The sequence below is a fragment of the Passer domesticus genome, chromosome 10 (assembly GCF_036417665.1).
Source record: "Passer domesticus isolate bPasDom1 chromosome 10, bPasDom1.hap1, whole genome shotgun sequence".
NCBI lineage: Eukaryota > Metazoa > Chordata > Aves > Passeriformes > Passeridae > Passer > Passer domesticus.
The window spans coordinates 35,318,277-35,343,236 of NC_087483.1; the positions used below are offsets into that span (position 1 = coordinate 35,318,277).

General features: G+C 39.5%; 1 long non-coding RNA gene across 1 annotated transcript in view; it reads left to right on the top strand.

Moving 5' to 3' along the window:
• Positions 1-24,960, top strand: part of LOC135309466 (uncharacterized) — a 197,053-nt gene that overhangs the window by 87,871 nt on the left and 84,222 nt on the right. The window contains exons 2-3 of the long non-coding RNA XR_010369730.1: positions 3,914-4,000; positions 12,917-13,008. This is a non-coding gene — a long non-coding RNA (uncharacterized LOC135309466). The remainder of the gene's footprint in view (positions 1-3,913; positions 4,001-12,916; positions 13,009-24,960) is intronic.

A 24,960-nucleotide genomic window follows, 5' to 3' on the forward strand; every position in this document is an offset into this window, starting at 1 on the left:
TTATGATTTTTAAATGATGTTTCTAGAATATGTGCCATGTACAAAGTGGTAATCAAGACTTCAGGGCCAGAGGAGGAGTGTGTAAAAGAGGTAAAACCCATTTAATGGCCAGAGCCTGTAGTTTAAGGAAGAGGCCACAGGGCTGCAGGGCCACAGGGTGGAGAAGAAAATTTTAATCCTGGTCTCTTCAGCCCCTGGAGAGTATTCCAGAGAGGAAGCTAATGTAGTAGAGCTTTCTACAGCACTTCTACTTGTGGCTGCTCTTCAGTCACTGTTTGGAGATGTCTCCTTCCCTGTTGGCTCTCAGTGACTCTGTCCAAGTTCTAGATTGTAACACTTAAATTTGAGTACCTAATTAGACCTGTCTGTAAGTGAGAGGTGCTCTGGGTCCCACAGGGACTCTGTGACAGAGTCCTGAGCTCCAGACACTCAAACCAGTGAGAGGCTGTGATGTTTGGTAGAGCTGGAAGCACATAGCCTTACCAATTACTTTTATTCAAATTCCTGTATCATTGAAAATAAAAGTTTTTAAATTCTTTCCATTTTTACTGAAATAACCTGAACTGAATAGCAGTTTAACACTTGTGACCTCTGCAGATCTCTCCTAATGTGGATAATCCTCCCATTCAAAGGCATGGAAGGATCAGTATCACACAGATTTGAATCCATCAACACCTTGACAAAAGCCTGAAAATAATTTTATTTTAAACCTAATTTAATGGAAAAGGAATAAGGGTATTAATCTGAGCTTATGAATAGGTACATTTTGCATAAACTCTTATTCTTTAACCAAATGAAAATAAGTTTCTAAATCCTGTGTCAAATTCACATTAGTGATGGTAGGAGTTGATGGTTCTGCAGGTCCTATGCTTTTGCAGCAAGAGGTTCTCAGTAATTTCCTGCCATTATTATTATTTCATTTAGTTTTTTAACAAGAAAATTTGCCATACCAGAACAGTGAATTCAAAAACCTTCTCTGGAACTGTCTTTCCTTTTTCCTATGGCTGCTTGATTTCTTTCCTCTCTTAAATCTCCTCCATCATTAATCCTTTGTCTCACACATTCACATTAAAGTGTCTTTCATGCTGTGCCTACCCAGGGCAATGTGCACTGTGTAGAGATACTCCTGGTATCTCTGAAAGAGCTGACTCAAATAATGGGGCACAGCACTACCCTTACTGGGTGCCATCCATTGTGTTCTGCTCCTCATCAGGGCTCTGGCAGAGCCAGCTCTGCTGGTTTTCATTCAGGCAGTACTGAGCCAGCTAGAAATCCTCCCAGGAGCATTGTGCAAGTGAGATGCAGCAATCTGAGGATGTACAAACATATAGGAAAACACATCCCTAAAAAACCCCAAACTTTTTTCTCCCACTTTAGAACTATTAGAAGAAATTAAAAAGGGTAAAGGTACAAGTCACCTGATGGAGTTTGCAAAGTGGACAAAGCTGTATTTAAAACCATATTGAAATGCTGTCATAGCCATAAAATATCCATGTCTGACTGAAGCTGGAAAAGGTATTTAATGAGAAAGAGAATATAGCTGAAAATAAATGTGAAGTGGATATAACCATGAGGTGGTGTGACATAAATTGAAGCAGGTTGAACTGAGTGGCAGAGCTGAGTTGCTAACAGCAGATGAAAAGGATTTGCTGGGCTACACATGAGAGTGTCATAATGAGGACAGGAGCTGGGAGAGGAAGGATAGTCCTTCCATTAGTCCTTTGAAAAATGTGGATCAGGTGCAAAGATTGAAACTGGGAGAAATTTTGAAAGAATGAGAGATCTAAGCTGGACTTTGCAGTATTATAGTATTAGCATAGTGTAAACTCTGGTCTTCAGCTTTAGGTTATGAGTCTGTCTGAGCAGCAGGTGATTTTTCTAACTGAATATGGAGTAGAGGAAGATGCTCCCTGTTTGGCTGTACTATGCCAGTGCTAATTGATGTTTCCTGGTTCCTGGCTGTGGATGAGTTCAGTTGTACATCCCCAAGGAGGACAGTGCCTGTTTAACCCCTGATGTGTCTGCTGCAGCATCCCTCTCCTCACCACCAGGGGTGGCTCCCCTGTCTCTGCCTGTGTCAGGGCCATTGCTGAGCAGCAGCCAGGTGAGGTATTCTCTGCTGGAGCTGCACCTAGGGATTGTGACACTCCAGGAGCTTCTGATCTGCAAAAAGAGCCCAATGTGGGCATCAGTGCTTCTTCAGACACCTTCTCTGCTCTCAGCTCTCTGCCTCTGCCATTGGTTACTGGCTGTGACACGCAAACTTTTCCCTCTTACTGCAGTGCATTTTTGATGGCAAATGTTTGTGTAGACCCTCTCTTGCCATAAAACTGATGTGCTTTGTTCCAAAAACTGCTAGAGAAAAAAGCAGAAAAAAAAGGGCAATTTCTACTTTCACCTGTTCTGTTTGTAGATAGTCACCTCCCATAGCGTGTGCTAACTCCTCTCCACTCACACTGTCTGATTTGCCTGATGAGATAACTGGGGCTGGTGCGGTTATGCAGCAGCACAGTAAATTATTTACCCTGTGAGCACAGAGGGATCCTGATTTCTACCAGATGCTCCCAGTAGATTTAGTCTGAGAGAACTGGGCCATCCGTTCCTGCACATGTCCACCTGTGCCAGGCAGCTGGTGCAGGGGAGCACCCTGCATGTGATGGGATTCTTGTCCTTATTTTCTCTGAGTGTCAAGGCACAGAAATCTCACCATAATTTAAATTGTTTTACTACAGTCAGTGCATTTTATTGCCTCACTTGCAAAGGCCAGTGATGTGGAACACATTAATTGGCACTTGTTGGGATGCAGGGGGCTCCTCAAGTGTTGAAGGTTTAAAAAATAATGCCATGACCTACAGTTTTTTTTAAAACCATCAATGAGCTTTAAAAGGGCCCATTCCAAGTATAAAGTAATACTGGGAGAGGAGGAAAAAAAAAGATGTTAAAAAAAAAAGGATGAAAATTGTTTTTAAGTTCTGCTCATTGCACAGTTACCAAAATCAATGTGTCTGCAAATGTTACTTGTCTCATAAATCATTAGGTCACAAACCTGCACAATGTCAATGTGTTGTTGCTATCCTATTAAATTAAATTACTAACCAAGGTACTACTCAACAGCACATTTCACGTGGAACAATGTTTTAATGTATTGAGGATGCCTATTAAACACAGCAGTCAGCTAGTATGATTTGAAATCTTTTAGGTGGAAGAAATACTAGAAGGAGATAGAGTGGAAAAAAGCCATCTAGTCACTAGGGATATAATGCACCGAAATACTGGGCTGCCATGATGACAGATATTCTACTAAATCCCTGCCCAGTAATTATCAAAGATGGGTTGGATGGGTTATCCTTGGATTTGGCACCTTCAGACATGAGGGGATTGGTAGACTTATAGATAACTCTCTCTGTTAAGCTTTGGGGAAAACTGAAAGGTAAACTCTGAACTTTATTTTTACTCAATGTTCCCTGCAACTGTATTTATAAAAGGCAGGGACAGGCTGTCACCTCCTGAAGGAAACAGTGAAATGTGCTGGTTTATACCTATTCCACAGAAATTTCAGCATTAGAGCACTTGGGTTGTTGCCCTGTGTGTTAAAGCCTGAAGATGGCACTTGCAGTCCCACATTATGTTTGGCATAAGGAACTGAAAGCCCAGCCCTACTGGCCAAAATTCAGGCAAATAATGGTGTAAAAAGGTTGTACAATGAGTACATCAGCCATGACTATTGCCATGTATTTTGCCATTAAGGGTGAATTTCTGTGGCTGTGTTTATCTCCCCCGAGGACAGCATGCAAGTCGAGTAGCCAAATTTGATCCCTCTCAAGCTGCAGGGGAAAGAACATGTCAGGAGACAAAGGCAATGAAGAAAAAGATTATTTTTGAGTAACAGAAGCTCATGTGTTACCATTTTCAGTTGTTTGGAAGAGGAAATACACCATGAGAAGGAGTTAGTGCAGGGTCACACTCTGAGATCTGATGGAGAATTAGTTAGCTGAAACAGGTATGGAATTGAATGTACTATTCTTTGTACACATGAAATGCATATTTTTATTTATTTGTTTAATGTACAATTCAAAATATTATCTATCAATCAAATTCCAAGTGTAAACTCCATTTTTGTGTTTTGAATGTAAGATTATGTGCAAATATTGAAATATGGATAACTTCTCTTTTAGTGGAGACTGCAATCTTATTCTCTAACACTTATACTGTTATATAATGCTAATGACTGTGATTAAGCTCTGAATCTTACAGCTTGAGATCATCTTTATTTTTATGAGGTATTTTATAGTCATTTTAAATTATGGCATTAAACATTTAGTGTTTTGTAAAGAAAAAGGAAGTGTCTATCTGAAAGACATTAATTATATGGAAGTTCAAACCACTTCTTGTTAGGACATATTTTACTATTTGTTTTGCTAAGGTTACTGGTGATGCAGCAATTTTTCCTAGCACCATCACTGAGCAAAGCCATGTTTATGGAGCTCCTGTTCTTTGGGTAAGAACAGGACAAGAAATCCTCTACAAAATAGCAAAACATTGTAAGGTTTTGGAAAATGGGTTTAGTCTGCATAGCCAGGTAAAAATTTGACCCTAGCAAGGTATATGGGAATTTTGTGGTAAGCTTGAAAAAAAATGGACTAGCCATAAGAGCTCATCATAAGCTGATTTTATTTATTGTGTTGGTTCCAACAGAAAGCAATTAATGCCTGTTTGCTGCTTTATCCTTATGGTGAAGATTCTTTGTTCAGCCCATGTGTTTGGGAGCTCTATTTCACGTTTTCCTTCACTGCCACTTCAAAGATGATTGTATTTTTTCCACATTTTTCTGTTCTCCTGTTTGCCAGCTGCATTGATTTTCATAGTCAAGACATATTTCCTGCTTCATAATAGATTCCTGTCTACTTCTCCCACCTCTTAATCAATGTTTTTAATACTTCAAGAAGCCATCAGTAAGAATGGCTGTAAAATTTAGTCACTTCATTGACAGTTGATTTTTGCTTGATGCTGAAAGCCATTTGCACTCAAAGTTTCTGTCAGGTAGTGTAATTTTTTTTACTAGAATTCAATGAGTACAGTCTAAGGTAATTTAATTTCTGTAATTTCACTCGAGATTGAACTTGTATAACTGCTAACATAAGGGCATTAAAAGACCTGTTTTGAAAGATATGTACTTAGTTCATTGTTACAAAATACATTCACAATTTCACTGATCACAGGGCAAGAGCCACATGATTTGAGAGTAGACACCATTCCTGTATGTTGTCCATCTGTCAGCCATTGACACTGTATTTCCAGCATTGTTTGTTATGTTTATAAAATACAGCAGTATGAAAACTGTAGGTTTAGGTAGAAAACAATTATTTTGGGTTTTTTTAGTAGAGATCAAGAAAATAGACATCTAGATATCCTTTAGCAGTCTCAAGCACAGCATTTATCTTGAAAGGATCATTCCAGAGATGAGATGTGGATTGTTGTCTGCCAGGTAGGTAACACTGGACTACAACTAAAAATACTGAGATTAGTTGAAAAGCTGAATTGAATGTTTACAGTATTTTATTGCGACTTCTTCCATGTAGCACTTTCATTACATATAGGCATAGATCAGTTCAGTCTGGATGGTTTAATTTTTTTTAATAGAAGGAGGAAGACAGGAAGAATTTCATCATCAATCAAACAGCTGAATATGTCACAGTTTTCATTCATGTGCAAGGTAAACATTCATTGCCATGTGTGGCTTAATGTAATCGTAATAAGAACAGCATGTAACATTATAATGTGCTTATGTCATAATTTAATATACTTCCATTATGTTGTAATTGCATATTACTGTATGTAATTTAATTATGCTTGTTAAAATTTGTTATAATTCTTTGTCCTAATCTGTATACCTTGGGGAAGATCTGGGAAGGTTGAAATGAGACTGGGAAACTGTTACCCTGCTCAGTAACAGAAGAATGAATCTACATTTCTGACCAGTGGAAGAGGCAAATGCAGTCTAGTTTGTTGGCTTTTGCAATGAATTCTGAGATGGCAGGAAAATCTCCTTCTGTCTCACTGGAATCAGAGCTGGGCATCTCTTTGGCTATTTTTGGAATGTGACTTGTGGAGGAGCTCAGCTTTGGGCTGGTGGCTGTTTCCAGAACCCACCCTGAGGATACGGGCAGAGCTGTGTTGGTTTACATGGACAAGCTGTGCCTGTTAGTGGGATTCTTTCAGGGTGACCATCATTGATTGCTGCCCCTTTGGCTGGGTCTGGCCTTGGGATCAATGTTTTTGTGAAGTAAAATATATCCGTTTAAATCAGAAACCAAAGGGCCACCTCTGGTGCCCTTGGGGTTGTTTGTTGATGAGAGTGCCCATCATAGCTTGTTCTGAGAGTCCATTATTGTCAGAGGTGCTTGGAATGATTTCTAGGATATTGTCCCACCCTAAATGTAGGGAATACATTGCTCATCCACAGGAGGAGCAGCTTCTGCCTCTACTGGTGCAGATGGGCAGAATGAGGTATGACCAGAAATTTCCCTTTCACACACAGACAAAACAGACAATAAATGTCACCTTCCAGACATACAGGAAATTTGCTTCAGTGATAGACACATACAACAAATGAGTAGATATGGATTTTAAAAACAAACTTGTTTCTGTGTCTAAAGAAAAGCAGTGTGGTACATCATTCTGGTGCTCCTTTTGTTCAGCTCTGAGTGAGGCTTTCTTCCAACATGAAGTGCAGTCTTTTCCAGGAACTATTCTATCTCACTGACACATTGCACTTATAAATAGTGTTAGACTAGGTGTATGAACTAATCTTTGTTCTGGACTTCATTTGCAGGCCATGGCTTCTATTATATTTAAGTACTTCTCCTTGAAGCTCTAAATCAAGGACAGCCTCGGATGTGGGCAGCTTGTATTAAATGTAATTACTTTAATCTGAATCTTATGCTAAAGGTGAGACTTCTAAACAAGGGTAGCCACTAAATTAAGAGTGGCTGCAGTTAAGAGCATGAATAGTAAAAGTACCTCTATTAAATAAGGGCTAGTAACTAAGTGAGGGATTATAAATGAAGCTATGTGAGGGTTGTGTATTATGCTATTCCCAAAACCAGAAATCACCACTCCATATTTCCTCTCTTGGAAATGAACAAAAAGATACATAACATCTGTATTTGGACCAGGGTTCAAAGCCTGGTGAAGTTCAATGCAGTTCTGCTACTTGTTTATGTTCCCTTATTTCTCTTTGAGAATGAAAAGCTTTTAAAAGAGAATTCTTAGGATTTTTAGTGGTAATGCTGGAGCACAAAGCCAAGGATTACATTTGTAATTACGTTTTGAAGTGTAGAACCATTTCTTTTTCTTTCTAACCATATTTTTTGACTCAGTCCAGTTTTATTTTTTAACTCAGTGATCAGTTAAATTGGCATCTTCTCCCAATATTCAGGGGGCAGCTTATAATTCTTCCAAATTACCTTTGCATCTTGGATTCTCTCTGTCATATCAGATTTCCTAACATGTTCTGTGCTGTGGTGCTTTACCAGAACTCTGATCATTCCCTGATTTTCATTCCCTCCAAATGCTTCTGAGAGTTTATGTTACTTATTGAATTTCAAGCTTTCTATTCCTGATTTGGAAAGGGAGTGGGGTGTAGTACTTATTGACTGCTTTCTAGCAGGTGACAGAACTTTTTACCAAGCATTGCAGACAATATTCAGGCAACAGTCCCCCCGAACTGCGGACATGAACTGCAGGAACTAGAGAATATTAATGTCTTGTCTAGTGCATCATTGAAGAAAAAAATATTTCCAAAAGGCTGGATAAATAAACTATCTCTTTTAATGGAATGCTCACTTGTTAGTTGTCATGATGGGAACATAGAATGTGTTCTTGCTGGGATAGAATAGCACCAGAAAATAGACAACCCAACCCTGTTTTATGTGTTGATAGTTAAAACTAACATCAGGTGAAAAAATAGTTGAAATAGGCTGAGTCTTCTTTGTGTGGTTAAAGGAGGCAGACAAGAGCAGTTTCATGCAGGGAACAGATCAGATAAATCCCATCTTTACAGTATTTATGCTTTTTGAGTAACTGGAGCAATTTCCCTTTCCATTTCTAAAAGAAAACCATTTTCAGATCTAATACTGACTCAATCACCTCTATGAAATATTTCTCAGCATTCACAAGTCATCTTAAGGGGCTTATTTTCTTCACTGTTTTCCTCATCTCGCACATCAGCTCTTCTCTGTCACAGCTTTTCAAAGACAGTCTGTCAGCATGCAGACTCCAGTATCGGAGTCTTGATTTCTGTAACTGTTGTGTGGGAGAGACTGAGCAAAGGGAAGAGAGCTTTTTGGGTTCTTTCTCTGTGTTAGAGTGCATCTTGAGAATTTTGCTTCAAAGCCCAGCACGGTGTAGACAATTCTTGAGCAATTCCTTACTCTCATTTTTGTTATAAATTAAGCATTCTGTGCAAAGTAAGTGCTATAAATGAAAACAAAACTCCTCTTAATAGCCACATTTAAATTCAGCTTAAAATACAGTGAAATAACCCATACTGGTGCTCATACACATTATTGACTTCTTATGCATTGGAATCTGTAAGGACCATAAGCTCTGTGTGTCAAATCTAACCCCTCTGCTAAAGCTGAAGACAGCTTTTAAACCCAGAATAACAATTTTAACTTTGCCATAAAATTACTGCTTTAAATTTTCCATGGCCCAACTCTTCAATTACATTTATTCCTCTTTGTTTTCCTGGTGCATTGTTTTTCTTACAGAAGTAATAAAACATATCAGCTAACCAGCCAGCTGGTCTGTTTTTCTATAAAATACTTGCTTTCACAATGGTTATTCAGAGGATGTTGTAGAGGCTGAAGCCAGGAATTTATTCTTGCATGTCAGTTTAGGGAAGCACAATTTGCACAGAATGCTGGAGTACACTTATTTGTCAACCGGTTCTTTTTCTTTGGCAGGAAGTTGATATCTTGTATTCCAGCAGTTCTTCTTTCCAAGATTTATGAATCATCCCTGTTTTTCAGAGTTTTGCTTTGCATTAAATAACAAAGTAACTGCTACACCAGAAAAGCAGTGACAGAAATAACAATAAGAAAATGAACAGCACTTACAAAAGCTAGAAAATGAAGAGTTAAAGTTGAACATTCCTTAGCAAATTTGGAGATAAGGGAAATGTCCAGAAAGTCATCATTTAGATGGAATTATAGATCTTAATATGGGAAGGGGCTCCAAGTAATCTTTTTTTTCCAGCAGCTGGAAATATTAGGAATTTATATTTTGGATAATAGTTTTTCTTAGATGTTTATGTTTCACTTCAGTGCATGCTCACAAGCACTCTGACCGAGGCCACTGGGAATCTCTCTGCCATCTCAGGCCCATTCCAGCTGGACCAGAGACTAATTCCAGCCACTTGCTCAATCTGCAGTAGGTATGGTTTGTGAATGCAAATGGATGCATTTTAGATACAATTTTTAATGCTTTCCTTCAGATAGAGTGAAAACCTCCAAATCAACACTTAGTGCATGATGACTGTGTGACAATGGGCAGAAACTCTAAACCACTCAAAATTATTAGCGGGTTTACTGTATTAAAGTTTTCCTATCATTTTGACACCTAGTACAGGGCAAATCTGATCATATGTGCACAGGTTTGTGCACTCATTGCACTTCCAGAGTGCACAGGGAGGTCTGCAACCTGTGATGGATGCCTTTGGATGCTGGCATTTCTGGGGTCTTGGTCCAAAGCAGAAGAATTTGTTTGCAGTTTTGGTAATCCCATCTGCCTGAACTAATGTATGGCCTGTTTGAACTGGCCTAACAACTTGAATCACTGTCTTGTAAGTTCTGAAGTAATGATTTTAACTTGGTATGGGAGTATTTTGTTGAGCCTCTCTTAGATTTTTAGTTAAGGGAAACAGGAAGCAATGTGATTATCTCTAAAGTTTACTTGGCCATCAGGTGAAATTTCACATATTCAATGGGAAAACTTAGATTAACAAGCAGTGTGCAAGGTCAGATTAAGAAGGCTGTTAAATGACTGAGTCCTTAATGTGGCGATGTTGTCTCAGCACAAAAGGAGCCAGAACTCCCATGGCAGCTCCTGGGGTCCTGTCACCATCTGCTTGTGACTGATGGCCATTTGCAGGATGTGTCTGCACCTCCTCTGCACACTTGCTTAAAAATTAACTTTGTTAGGAAACAAGATCCACCAAAATGGATGAGAGGGAAGGATCCCATCTTTGTCTTTCTGCAGGTTTTCTGGTTCATAACAATAAAATAAATCCTTCAGACTGCAGCTTCTTCAGCTCCTCCAAACAACAGGCATATCTTTAATTTAAATGTTCCTGGCAGTTACATGATCCACATTAGAGGTAAACTGAGAAATGTTCTCAAGGCATATCTCAGGGTGACATCCAAGGAAATAAGCCTGGAGCTGATGTAAGCTTGCCTTCTTAGGTGTTCCACTGTTTTAACAGAAATCAGTAAAATTCTGGCCTTGGGAATAACAGTGAAGAAATATTTTTTTAAATTTGAAGCTACATATCTGTGGTTTGTTTTTTTTTTTTTTTTTTTTTTTTTGCATTTCTGACTTCTCTGTCCCAGTACTGGGACAGCCCAAGATCCCACAGTAGGATCTGCTCAGTTTTCTGCAATTCTGTGTAATGCTAGATGATAGCCTCAGCACTGGAATGCAATGGAAAAGCATCTCTAAACAGTGCCTACTGCACTGCATTTTGTAGAGAGAAAGAGAGAAAGAAAATCTCTCTTGAAATGAGAGTAACAGGTTTTGTCTCTTTACTCTTGTACTTCCTTACCCTACAAATTAAATTCCTTTGACTTTTCTGAATTTTGGCTTATTAACAGATAAAAAGACACTTTGCACATCTTCCAGTGCTCTGTTTTGTGTTCTTTAAGAACAAATATAATTAGTATTAAAAAGAGGAATTCCTCAAGCTCAAGCCATTACCCAAAATAATTTCATTTGAGCTCAGTAGCTTAGCCTCATCTAAGAAATACTTTGTAGGAATTTTTTCCTTCTGTTTAGCAAGATAAGGAAAATGGCTATAAAACAGCTAGTGCTAAAAAGAGGTGAGGAGAAGGATCCAGCTGATAACTGTCTGAATTAATTGAATTATTCCTCTGAGAAACATTTCAATATAGGTCATTACAAGGGAGTGAGTCTGAAGCTTCCCCCTAAACCCCTGATGCAAGGCCAGTTGACATCAGGGTTTAGATTCCTGTTTATGTTAAATAGGAGCTAAACCTGAGCTGTGCTGACACCCACAAAGGCACTTTGGCTCTGCTACACCCAGCTCCAAAACACCCCAGGATTTGCAGGTGGCCCAGCAGAGCTGGATCCACAGGGCTGGGGGCAACCACTCTGAGCTGCCCTAACAAAATCACTTTGGGACTGTTAGGCACAAAGCTGCACATCCAAGGACGTTTGGGTGCCTCAGGGGCTTGTCTGGGTCCTCTGTGGTCTGCTGTTAACACCCAGGTAATTGAAAAACATGCAGGTGCCTTTGAAGAGTTTAAGCCTCCAGCCTTAACCTGCCAAGCTTAATAGAACTAATATTTTACCAGCCACTAAAACAAGACTGAGATCTGATGGTAGTGTGGGCTGTGTTCTCCTGCTTGATCACTGGGATGAAAGATCATCCTCCAGTTTCACACATATTAATTGCCTTTGGAGCCTGCAATAATAAAGCAACTTATAGTGGGAGATTTCCATGCCTGTGACCTGAAAGATATTACTTGTGTCTTATCAGGAAAATTGAATAACCATGTACTTCAAGTCATGATACTGCACCTTTTCCTCCCAGTCTGGAGGTGTGTAACAGTAGAATCCCCCAGATATACAGAAATACAGAAAAGCTTATGCTTGAGAGGACTGGAACACTTGGGATCCCTGAAATGGTTTACAGATTAATATTTTGTATTGTTAATATTTTAAGTTGGCATTCTGTGTAAATTTTTTTGCATATTTTTGGATGCTGGCTTCCTGAGGAAAAGCTGGGGTTTGACTGCTGAGAAATAATTAAAAGAAACCTCTTGTGCTGCATTCCAGAATTAGAAAAATTGATTTAAAAACCCGTGCTATTACATTTCAAGGTAATTCTTACTATGAGAAAGATGTCACTTATAAAGAAACTAGACCAAAGATTTGTTGGAAAATGGATCCTGCTTCCTATCCTGGAGTGTCACTGCTCTGTTCCCAAGAGGTGTGCCTCATACATCAGTGCCATCTCTGTAGAGTTCTTGCTTCATTGCAAATCTTGTATAAGCACCAAAATCTGCAAAAGCACTTCAGATGAAAGCTTCAGGATTAATCATTCACTGTAAAGGAATGTCATAAAATGTTAGTTTCTGAAAGATGTGCTATCTCTGGAGATGAGAAGGCCCTGGGAAGCTTTATGGTGACCTTTGAATATATTTTAAGGGTTTATAAGACTGAAAAATAGTTTTTACAAGTAGTGATAGGGCAAGGGGCAATGGTTTTAAGCTCCAAAGTGGGTAGACTTAGATTAGAGTTTAGAAAAACATTCTTCACTGTGAATGTGGTGAGGCTGGAACAGCTTTCCTAGAGAAGCAGTGGATGCTCCAGCCCTGGGAATGTCCAAGGCCAGGTTGGATGGGGCTCTGGTCTAGTTGGACCAGTTGGCTGCTGGTCCAACTGTGCCCATGGGATGAGTTGGACCAGCAGAACTTTAAAAGTTGTTTCCAACCCAAAGCATTTTCTGATTCTATGGTACATGTCCATATCCTGATAAAACTCCCCATCTGTGCCAGTGTCCCAGTCTGTCTGTGTTGAGCTTGACAGTGTCACACTTGGACACTGAATCTGTTATTAACAGTGGCTCTCAGGGTGAATGTACTGAGAGCTGAACCAGAGATGTTTTCTCTTGTAGATCAATCTGTGGAAAAGGTCACTGGGGAAAGAGGAAAATGAGCTGTCTTTATAGCTGTATTATTTATACTTCCCATTGAAACATTGAGGAAGGTAAACAAAATGTTTTTCTTTCAAAACTTTAAAAAATAAAAAGACCTTTGGCTTTGAAAACAAATAGTAGCAGAAGGTTTAGCTGTGAATTTATTTGCTTCAGGTTTTAATGGGATTTTTCCTGAAGTAAGTGACTACCTGTTACAAGAAACAGCACTGGAATCAGGATTCCAGTCAAAACTTCTCAATCAGGGAAAGACTCATTTCAGCATGGTGTGGTTTATATTGTGGTTCTCAGAAATACCCACGTTACTTGGGATTGTTTGGTGTCACTAGAAAGGGCATTCCTAACTCAGCAGATCCTTCTAAACAAACAATGGCAACTTTAATTTTTCAAACTTCTAGCTGCTGAAAGAAAAAAATAGTGGCATATAAACATCAACTATGATATTTTTTTTTTAAGTAAGGAACTTCACTGATACATTTACTGCTTTTGTTGTTTGGATTTTCTTTTCAAAATGTCTTTTTAAAATTTTCAATATATCTACTGTTTTCATGTCAAACTTGGAGATCACATTTCTATTCCTCCAGTGGTCAGTTCACATAATTCAACACATCCAAAGTAAATCTATGTGGAAAATATTGTATCTTTCTTAAATTTTGTTAGAAGTTACAGCCTAATAATCAGTTCAGTATTTATGTGATGTGAATTCATTGGACCATCACTGCCTATTTTTGATATGTATTGCCAAATGTTTTTTGTTATTCTTAATTTAAAATTTTGATTTTTGATATGAAAGAGACCATTTAGCGTAACAGATTTGCCACAGGATGTTTGTGGTCAAAATACCCACCAAATCTATATTATAATAAGATATATAAAGCATCCCAGAGAGTCCTCTCCACCTTTCTTTCCTGTTTTGCAGCACCTCTTCATTTTTGGCATCTCTCACCCTGGGACCCATGTACTGCTGGCACGCAGCAAACTTGGACTTGTATTGACAAGCTTGTTGTGCTTTGCCAGTCAAAACTTATTAAAATTGTGTGAGGCTTCCTGTAGTCTCCTACTTGTTGCTCTTTTGGACACAGTTTTGTATTCTGCAATAAATAGCAAGCTATGCATCATAAAAATCTGTCTGTATTTAATCTCTCTAGTGTTATGATAACTCCAGGTAGCTGGAAGAAACAGAACCCCCTCCTCTTGGCAAACAAGTTTTATAAATGAGGTTATGTTTCTCTGTCTCATTATTTCCTTACTGGAGCAAAATAAAGGCTTAAATTAGGGTACTGGGGAAATATTAGATTTATTATGATTTATCTTGTGCTTTTGGATCTCTTGTCTCTTCTGGCAGGTGGACAGAAATAGATTGAGTAGCAGAGTCAGGAAGAAAAATAGGCTTATTGGGGGGAAGGGCTGGAGTTACCTTGGTTCTCCCTCACAGCAGAATTCTCAGTTACTAAATGGTTGGGGTTGGATGGAACCTCTGGAGATCAACCAGCCCAACCCTCCTGCTAACGTGGGTTGGGTAGAATTTCATTCAGGTGGGTTTGGAATACCTCCAGAAAATGAGACCACAAACTCTCTGGGTAACTCAGTGCCTGAAGATGCTTTGTAGATCATTCAGCACAAAAGTGCCTTCTGTGTTTGTGGAATTCATTCCTTCATGTAATGGTGGCTGGGAAGTGACCGATACAGTCAGAGGCTTCACTCCTCCTGTCTAATCTGCAGAGCGTGGCTGGCTTGGATCTCCCCAGGCCTGTGCAGGGAGATGCTCTGGGGTCCCCTTGGCTCTGCAAGGTTCTCTTTCTGCCAGTTCTGAGCCCCCTCCACGTTAAGTGGCCTAAATTTGTTTACCAAGCCCATCAGCCATGCACTCATATCGTATTTGAGCCGTGCTGTGCAGTAGGGGGAAGCAAGATGCCAGGAAACCTGCCAGGACTGAGCCAGCTCCTCTCCTCCCAGGACACCCCATTTAGCATAAATCCCAATGTGCAAAGGAGCCCCAGCTCCATGAGGACTCCCCTGCTGCTTTGTCCAACACCCACAGCAGCTGGCTCATCTGGGGGGATGTCAGTGGGCTCCAGTTCCCTTGTATTCCATGACTGAAGTTTAAAACAATCCCCTTCATCAAGGAAAAAAAAAATACTGGTTTAGGTATATATACTATTTTTTGGGATATCTTTTTAAAAATGTCTTTTTTAAAAAGGGGTACAAATATGTTCTTGTTTCTACCTTCTGTTATTCATGGGAGAAGTGACACAGTGTCAGACAAAGAAGAAAAAGCTGTGAGGAAGAGTTGAACTCCTGTTAGTGACTTATAGACCTCTTGTTATCTTCATTTTGTTTAGATTTATTTTGAAATGTGAGAATTTATTTTGTAGTTACATGAAACAATAGGATGAAATCAGCCCTGATAGTTCTGCTAAACTCCTGCCTCTCTGAAATCTGCTGTGTCTTTATTGGAAGGATGTAGGGAAGAATGAGATAGAAGATTAAAATTTGATCTTTTTGCTGGGTGCATTGTTGATTCCTATGAAAATTACTCCTTCCACCTAATTTTCACCAGGGGAAAAAAAAAGAAAAAAAAAAATAGAAGAGACAGCTTTTGTGTGTTTGTTAAAACACTGCCATTTCCAAATGACTTAAAAATCATTTGAATGCTAGATGAAATTGTAGGGCTAATGTAGCCATTTTCCAACTTCAGTTGAATTCTGTATCTCAGACCCTAAAGCTGTACTTGCTTTGATTGCCTTCTGTCCCTTGGTGGCTGCTTTGGTCGCCTGCAGTCTTGCAGGGGCTTTGCATAATGCCAAAGAAACAAGCTATTTCCAGAAAATATCACTCTGCTTCCCAAATCCCATTTGTTTTCCCCACGTGCCTAAAGCCCCAAAGGCAAAGCAGCTGATGTCATCCTTGTGGGCAACAAGAAAAGCTCTGGCTATGAAGTCTGAATCCTTTATGTAACCTATGGAAATAGCAGGAAAAGGTGATTTCTAAAAATAAGGCCACACCTTTATGTTTTAAGATTATTTGGATGTTTTCATGTCTGTTACCTCAATACAGTGCACCAAATCTCTCATCAGCTGGCTAATTTGGCTGCTTGTTTGAGCATTTCAGCTTCCTGGCTTCAGGGATTTGCAGGTGTGCATGTGGTCCTGTGTTAACTGGCTGCTCAGATGGCATATCCCAGCTCCTGGGTGCTGCTCCTGGATCTGCAGTGCTGTGGTGCACCTAATTCTGATGGAAGAGATGCTTTGGGTGGGAGATTGCCATATTAAACAATGCACTGTCTATCATGTAAACATGTCTAATTCTAATTTAACCCCTTATCTAGGGGGTAAAGAAGCCTTGTGGGTTAATAAAGGCAGAGAAGCTAGGGAAAAAGGAGGAAGAGGGCTGATCATAAGCCTAACTCTGGTGCTCATTTGGAAGTCCTTAGGAAGAGGAATAGCCTTTGCAAGTGATTTTAATCTTTCATCAGGTTCATGACTTTGCCCCAGTTTATTCAGATCACCTGTATCACTGCCACAAGTGAGATGTGATACACCACGTTTAACATCTTCTTCTCTCTTTGCAAGTCCTTTTCCCCTTTGCTTAGTCAAATAAATGCTGGCTGAATTTTGAACTCATGGTGAACTTTTTGGACAGTTCCATCTTGATCAGTGCATCACCAAGGGCTTTCATTTGGATGGTGCATTGTCCCAACCTGTTCTGAGATATAATTCCTGCAGTGACAGACAGCAAAGGCAGCACTGCCAACTGCCAGGGAGGGCTTTTGTGTTTCTCATTAACAGTTACACCATTATTTAAGGGCAATGAAATACTTTTTGAAAGCCTGGGTACTGGGTTTAGAAAGGTAAAAATTGCATGCACAGCAATGCTGCTGAGAGAAAACCCAGCCTGGATGTTTGGAGTTTTAAATGATTGATGGAAACTTTCTGTCTTTATTTTCACGAGTGAACAAGCATCTGCTGTTGCAACTGCTGGTTAACAGGCTCTTTTCTCCATATGAAGTGGATCCAATTATATGCTCCATGCCATCCCAAGAGAAGCACAGAAGTAGCTCAAAGCAAGACTATTTAATAAAGGAGAGGCATAGGATTATGGAGAGTGTAATCTTTGCTGTACTTAAATAGGCTGCACTGAAAGGGAGTTTGCCTTTCTTTCTCTTCAGAAAACAGCTGTTGTAAGGGCAGAGAAAAAGTAACCCAGTGAATTTAATTTTCCCTTGTCTTTGTTCTTGTAATTCTCTGTTGAATTTTATTTATTCTATATTAAAATATGCACGGAGTTTATTTATGTTTTATCCAAATCCCAATGAAAAAAGTGCTGCTCTTCCCACTGACTTTGGTGACCTTTGGATCAAACTGCTAGTGCTGTTTCTATGACAGTTTTGGCAATAAATTCAAAGATGTTGCAGACAAAACAAAGTTTTCTTGACATTTATAAAAAGTGACAAATTATCTTTTAAAACTTCTGGAGGAAAAGCTGCACAATATGAAGGCATTTCTTGGTGTTTCGATTTTTAAAATTACATTTTGGTGTACTTTTGTCATCCTGGAGATCTGTGTACCCTGCTAAAACTCAGTTTGCAGTATTAGATAAGGCTGTATTTTTCAGTGGTAGTTTCTCCCATGATCCCTTCCTCCTGTGCTATTGTCAGCCACCCCGCTCTCTTCCATCCAGTGCACTTTTTCCAGCTAGAGGACAAAATGTCTGGGAAAACGCAGTGTAACAGTTGTTTATGACAGATTGTAATTTGGTCCCCTGTCACTTTCTAACTTTTCCAGCAACAGCCCAACTAATTTTTTCCCTATCTTTCCCACCACCTGTGAAATTTGCCCTTTCCTTGCCACCCCTGTAACAAACACTTCTGCAATCAGGTGTAGTTTATGCTCTGTAGCTCCTTCTATGGATGTATGTATGTTCCTTCTATGTAGTTCCTTCCTAGTATGCTCTGCTGTTCCTCCTTAGTTGCATCCTGTTTGAGTTAAAAGCTCAGAAAGGAAATATTTTCTTACTCTCTACTAGATCAGCCACAGTTTTTCTTAATTGGCCTTGGCCTTTTGATCTCCTTTCCTGCTCTGCAGTGATGCCCAGCAGGGGTTTTGCTGAGCACTGGGCACCGAGTGTTGCAGAGGATGAGCAGCTTGGGTTTGAAGGTTCAGCACTGAGCTCTTCTGCACCAGAGATCAGACAGGCCTGCCTGCTAATTGCTAGAAAGGGAAAGTGCTGGAAATATTTATGTTGATAAACATTTGCAGAATTATTCCTCCTGGAAGTGTCAGAAACATTGCCTGTACTACAGCTTGTGGTGGGTACTCACTATTTCTTTCACAACTTTTTATGTTGTACTGCTCTTTCTGATTTTGGCACTTTGCATGCTTTCTAACAGACTTTCCTGAATCTTGTCTGTTTGTAAACTCCTGGTCACTGTCCAGGGCTGATTCTCTCAGGTTGGATCATTCCTGGTCCCTGAACAGGGAGTTACAACTTCACCTGGATTGGAGCATGAGTTGTACAATTTTTTTCTAGCATGAATATTCTGGAAAAGCATATTTGCATGAGTACTAGATGTTTGCAGTTTGAGTACTTATATAAATGCATTTCCATGCAGAACTTAAGCATTTCTTGAGAATATGAAATGTGTGTTTTGTCTTATTTTTTTTCAACCTGTTTCCTTTTCTATCCTAAATATTACAGAAAAAAAGTTAGCTGATGATGCTCTTCAGTTTTTCCCCAATTTTTCTTTTTCTTTTTTTTTTTTTTCTCTTCACTGAGGAGGCTTTCAGCTTTTCATTCACCAAAATGATTCACTCTTCATTTATTCCAAAATGCTCTTGCTGAGACTCTGCAGGTCACTTTATAGCCCAGTGTGCAAGCAGTTAACTGAAATTCTTAGGGCTCTTTCTCTAAACCAGCTATTTCCTCCAAATTGGTGGTGTAATCCAGTGCAGTTTAAAGCCATTTTTGCTAGTAACTGTTCATAGTTTACAGGTTTAACCTCACGTGCTCAATAGCACTGTAGTGTCCCTCATTGTAGTGTCCCATTTTTTGGCTTCCACTTCTGTTCTCTCTCCTTCTCTGGCTCAGATTTTGCTAAATGAGCAAACCCCAAAGTTCACCATAGTTTTCTGTGTGAGAGTGATGGAAACTGTGGCTCTAGCTCTTCAGAGCATTCCTCTTGGTGGTTGTATTTAGAACTTCCCCCTGGTCCCCTTGGGGAGTGATTAAATATCACTGTGGAAAGGGGGTGCACTGATCCACAGGTGAAGAAGCCCCAGGGTGCCTTTCTGGAACATCGTCAAAAGGCCTTTAAAGGAGTCAAAATAAATTGTCTCAGTGTGGGGTTTTTTTTATCCTCCAGTCTGTATGAAGCACTTCCCTTCCTCCTTTCTTCACCGTGGGTGACAAATGGAAAATTTGAAAGGCTGCTGAATACTGTGCATTTTCACAGTAGGTCAGGTGTTTAGCACAGGTGTTTCTGAACTAGCATTGCATTGGTAAAGTGCACTGTGCTTGATGACTTTACAATTTCAACTTCTGTCCATGTGAAGCAGGAGCCTTCCTTACACAGCACAGGCTGCAATTTAAGTTTGTGAAAACGATGTAGAAAGGGTGGGCTTGGATCTCACTCACAAAGCAGAGAGTCAGCTGGTGAAGCTGCCAGAGATCTGGCAGGCTCAACAAAACTGTGGATCTAAAAGACACCCTGATGAATTTAGCCCTTTTAAGTTCTGGAAATCAGTTACACCTGATTTCTGATTTTTCTTAATTGTCATTGTTGTTCCTAAATATTTTTCAAATTATTTCAGTAAAGAATGGATTAACAAACTATTTTTTCTCTATTCACTATTTACTAAACACAATGTAATTGTATTACATCTTCCTTTATTTGTATTCAGATTATCAATAATTTTAAAGAAGAGAAAAATCTGTGTTATATAATAAGTACAGCAGTCCCAATGACTACTTTTACTAAAACTCATGAAACTTGCAACTTAAATGAACTTTTTTACATTAAATTCTCATAAGACTGGGCTATAATTCAGTACAACACAGAAAAAAAATCATGCTGTTTCAGAAGTAACAGTGAGCAGAATTCAATGCTTTAATTTATAAATGTATTTGCACATTAATTTTGTATTTGTGTAGTCAAGGATGCATACATTGTTTATCTTCCATGTCTACTTTTCTGCTGGCAATATTCTGTTGTTATTTTCATTGGTATTATTATTAGGTTTTATTATTTTTTGGTTTGTATTATCCTAGAACTGCAGAGCCAGATAATAAACAAGTCTTTCTTGTAGAAACTGCTTTGTTATCATATAAAAAAGAAATAGTATCTATTCTTACCATGTTATTGGGTGCAAAGAAAGGAGCACAGACAAAGGCTGGGAAAACATAGAACTTGAATGAATAAATCTTGCCTAATGGTGGATATGTCAGATTATACAGAGCCACACTGTACATTTGTGCTTAAAGTCTAAAAGAAAATAGATATAAATACAACCTCATTTTTGCATTGCCAGTGGTGTGAGAGGACAGAATTTTTGATGTTTCTCACCACCAGCTGTAGTTGCAAAGGAATTCAGATAGGGTGGGCTAGTCCCACCTGCACCCCTGAACACAGTGGAAAATGTAAACCAAACACTCTGTTTCAGAATGGAAGGATTTAATGAGATCTCATGGATGCAGGGTGGGTTTAATGAGGATTTAATGAGATCTGATGGATTCAGGATGCTCCAAGGGGCCCAGTGCATCCTCAGTCAGGAGGTTCAGGGGTAAGGGCAGAAGCAGAAGACAAACATATGTACAGGACTCCTAGCTGGCACTCTCTTAGGTTTTGGGTTTTTTTTAACCAAAATTGCCCTAAATTGTCCTCCTGGCAGAGCACAGGACCCAATACATCAGAGGTGTCATTAACCATATCTATAGCAATCTGTTCAAGTAGGTGATGGCACAATTTGTGTGCAGATCCTGAAAATATTTATACCTTAATCAAGAATTTCAAATCTCTTTGCCTGCTTTTGACAGAGAATCTAATGCAGAAGCTGCTGCTCTGGGACTTTTAGATTTTTATTCATGCACAGAGGTGAATTTTGAAATGGTCCTTTTTCTCCATACTCCATAGTACCTGCCATCACCTGTAACCCTCTTTGGATAATTTTAGATTTTTCTCTGCTTTTAACATCCAGCCTAGCATTTGAGCCAAGACCTACTTTCTCTTTGTGGGATTGTCATGCCCCTGACCTTGTGCCCAGCTCTTTTGTGGAAAACAAGCAATAATGAAAGTCACTTTCAGAGTCATATCCTGATAGAGGGATCCTCTGTTGAATGTTATCTCATATTTCAGCAGCTTTGCTGGCTCCAGTGCTTGGAAACATTTAAATTCCCCTTTGGATGGGATGAATCCTTTTTTTTTTTTTTCAAAGTATTCTTCTAGCTTGTCCTTAAATGTGTGCTTAACCCAATCATTCAGAGTCTCTTTCTGAGAATGAGCTTGGCAGACTGAGTGAGATTCCCATGAGTGGATACAGCCTGTTAATTCCATTTTGAGGAGGTATCTACTATTTCAAACATAGCAAAGATACCAGAAATGTGGAACATTTTGGGGAATGCTGTATGACTTACAGAATCTGTTCATAACACACAAAAAACGCCCGCATAACTCACTTTCATGTTTTAATGTTAATTCAAAATCCATTTGTTTTCTTTTCATCCTTCCTACCTATTGATGAAAATGTTTAATCTCTCTTTCACCCAGCAGTGCTCTATCAGTGCAGTTAAGGTGAAAGAATACATTGTGAAAGAAATACCTTATAAAATAAGTGAAAGCAAGAAATAATTAATTTTTGTAGTCATGCGGTTTGAGAGAAAAACAGAATAACTGTGCTGTAGGTAGAGATGTTAAGGTCACTTGCTAAGTAAGGCAAGAGAATAGGTCTCATTCTTACCCTGAGGTTATTAAGAGATAATCTTTACATTGATATTTTAATGTTTATATTGTACAGATACATTCCAATGGGAAGTTGAAGAAATATCCAATGTACTTATGGCTGATCTCCAATGTACAATGATCCCCGTCCTGACCATGGAATGACTTGTTTTGCATGGGAATATTCAATCTTACAGTGAGACCCTCTGAGGGTTGATGTGCCTTTATTGAGCATGCAGGGCTTTCCCAGAAACTGGAATCCCAGAGCCCAGGGCAGGAACCATCTCCAGCGGCAGAAATGTGGCTCTGCCAGCCCTGCTGAGCCCTGTACAAAGGGATCAGGTTTAGGAGGCACTGTAGTGCTGGAGAGGGAGGGATCACAATTTTGTTTTTGCAAACAGAAGTTTATACCTTAAAAATGAGTCTTAAAACACACCTAAACTACACACACATTCTCTTTAAGACTTTTTCATTGGCAGTGTGGTGTAGAAGCTTCATGGGGATTAAGATATGATCTAATAGGGAAGTTCACCTCTAATTTGGACAGCATGTTTCCTATAGCCATTTCCTTAGAAAGATGAAAGGGGATGTATGTAATCTATGCTTCACAAAAATATATTTATCTTATTCAGGGCCCAGTACACCTGAGAAATGAAAACTTCTTTTGAAAATGAAGTTTTCAAAACATTACCTTCCATATGCATGGACTTTGGTTTTTCCATTCCTATGAAACTTCCACTCAATTTTGTAAAATATTTACTCATAAAGTCACATTTAATGAAACAAAGTCAAGTGCTACGAGAAAATCAAACTAATACACAATAGTTCAGTATTGTGTATTGATCCAATATTGATCTGTTTAAATTACTCTGCTTGGTTCTCATTGGAAAGGGGAATTTGGGATGACAGATATGTTGCCTCTGGCTGATTTAGCTATGTACCTTCCTGGGTTGGTTTTTCCAGACCAAGGACATGGCCAGAAGATACTGATCTGTGGGCTGGGTTTCTTTTCAGTGGAAGTCAGAGGAGGATGGCTGTTGCATGCAAAAATCTCTCTCAGTAATGGAGCCGTGGTGTTCAAGGGCACAGACCTATATTTAATATCTTGGAAGTGTTTCTGGGTCCATTGATTTAAACATAGCCATGATCCTCTTTCATCTTCAACTGAAATTTATGAAAATGTTACAGCTTGTGACTCACAGAGACTACAATGAATCTTGGGGGTTTTTACTGTCTTGTGATGTCCTTGATAAAGTTTGGTTGCTCACTAGTTTTGCCTGGACCTCATCCAAAAGGTCCAAGCAAAACCAGTGAGCTCGATTATCATACCCCAAAGCGCCAGAATTGTCATATTTCCATTTCTTCTCAGCAAAATTAAAATGAGGGATGTCAGAGTTCTGACCATATCTTTTCTTATAATTCTTTCTCAAGAGTATTTTGGATACAGTCTTTCAGGTACAACTCTTTAAGTTCTTCCCTTAATCTTAGACAAATTTAACCCCAAAAACATGGCTAATTCTAATATTAGTCCCTCATACTCCTCCAACAGCTGTTTTTGAGTTTGTTACCAGGATGTGTTAGGTAGGATCCCTCAAACCTTTTCAGGAGCAAGTGCTTGAAGAGTGAAGAAAATGCACACCTGGACTCCTAGAAAGTACCACAATTAGGGTGGTGCAATTTTTGTTTCATTTTCACTTCCTGGTGATGCTCTGCCATAGTACAAAATGCTCAGAAACTGAAGTCCACTGCATTTATGTTGCAGTCACATCTTGTACTGTCTTTTTGAAGTCTGAGAAACAACATTTTGGCAGAGCATTTCCAGCCAGAGGTGTAGTGGGCTCCATTTGGGACTTAAGAAACCCTAAAAAAATCCTTGTTTATTCTTCTCTCAATGAGAATTAGAGCAAATATTTAGCTTTATTACTTCATCAGGAATTTGATCAGCCTCTCACTTTGATTTCAGAAATTAGTGGAATATTTCTTTGACTTTAGTGGACTTTGGATCATGTCCTGTAAGGCACCAAGCAAAAAAAGAGAGAAGTTACCTATTGCTTTCTAGTAGTGCTTCTGATTTTTTCCTCCCTTCTAGATCATCTTTTAAGGCTTCACCTCTTAAAACTAAACCAGTCAGCTCCTGAAATTTGGATAGTGGCTCAGCTGAAGCACACACGTACAACAGGGTGGGTTTACCCTGTGACTTCCAGCTTCCCTTTCTGATGTGATGTGTGATATTTGGGCTGCCTCACAGCACAGCTGCTGAAGCTGAGAGCTTCCCTTCTGTGTCCCCTGTGAGATGCAGGGGTGATCACAGATCAGGTGCACTCTGTCCTGCTGGACACTTGGCTCTCTTGTTAATGATAGAGATGGAAAAGCTCGTTAAAGTCTTGCTTTTATCTCCTTGTCTTTATCTTGTCTACTGTATTTTATCAATTTACTTAGTGTGGGAACATCCTTTAGCTTTCATGTACCCAGGACTGTCTTTAAAAGGAACAAAGTGTTTTGGTACACAGTGGTCTTTTCCCCCACTCTGTCTCTCCAAAGGTAGTCAGATCACACAGTTTTTTTACTTTTTGGACATGTTTGCAGTTCAGATATTATGACCCACCTGATTACCTTGACAAGAGCTCACCATGTTACAGCAGTTGTCCCTGCTGCTGTTCAGAGCACAGGTGGTGACAGCAGGATGAGGCTGTCTGGAGAGTTTCTTCTCCTGTTAAGAGCTTAAATGTCTTTGCTGAAATAATCTGAGGTGGTCTGCAGCAGGATGAGTGAAAAGTGAGTTGGATCAGTGCTCCAACTTCTCCTGTGTCCCACACCTGACTCACAGCCTGAGCTGGTGGGTGCCACACCTGCCTGTGGCAGAGGGTGGATCTAAATGGTCTGGGAGCTCCCTTCCAACCCTTGCCTCTCTCTGGCTCTCTGTTATGGCTTGTTCATGGTGCTCTGAATGGAAAGCATCCTTTGTTCACTGTCTGATCAGTCCTTGATTACCCCTAATGCCTCCCCAAAATGCCTGTAGTGCCAGTTTGCTGAGCTGTTCCAAGTGTTAATTCCTCCCTGTAGCTGCTTAGAC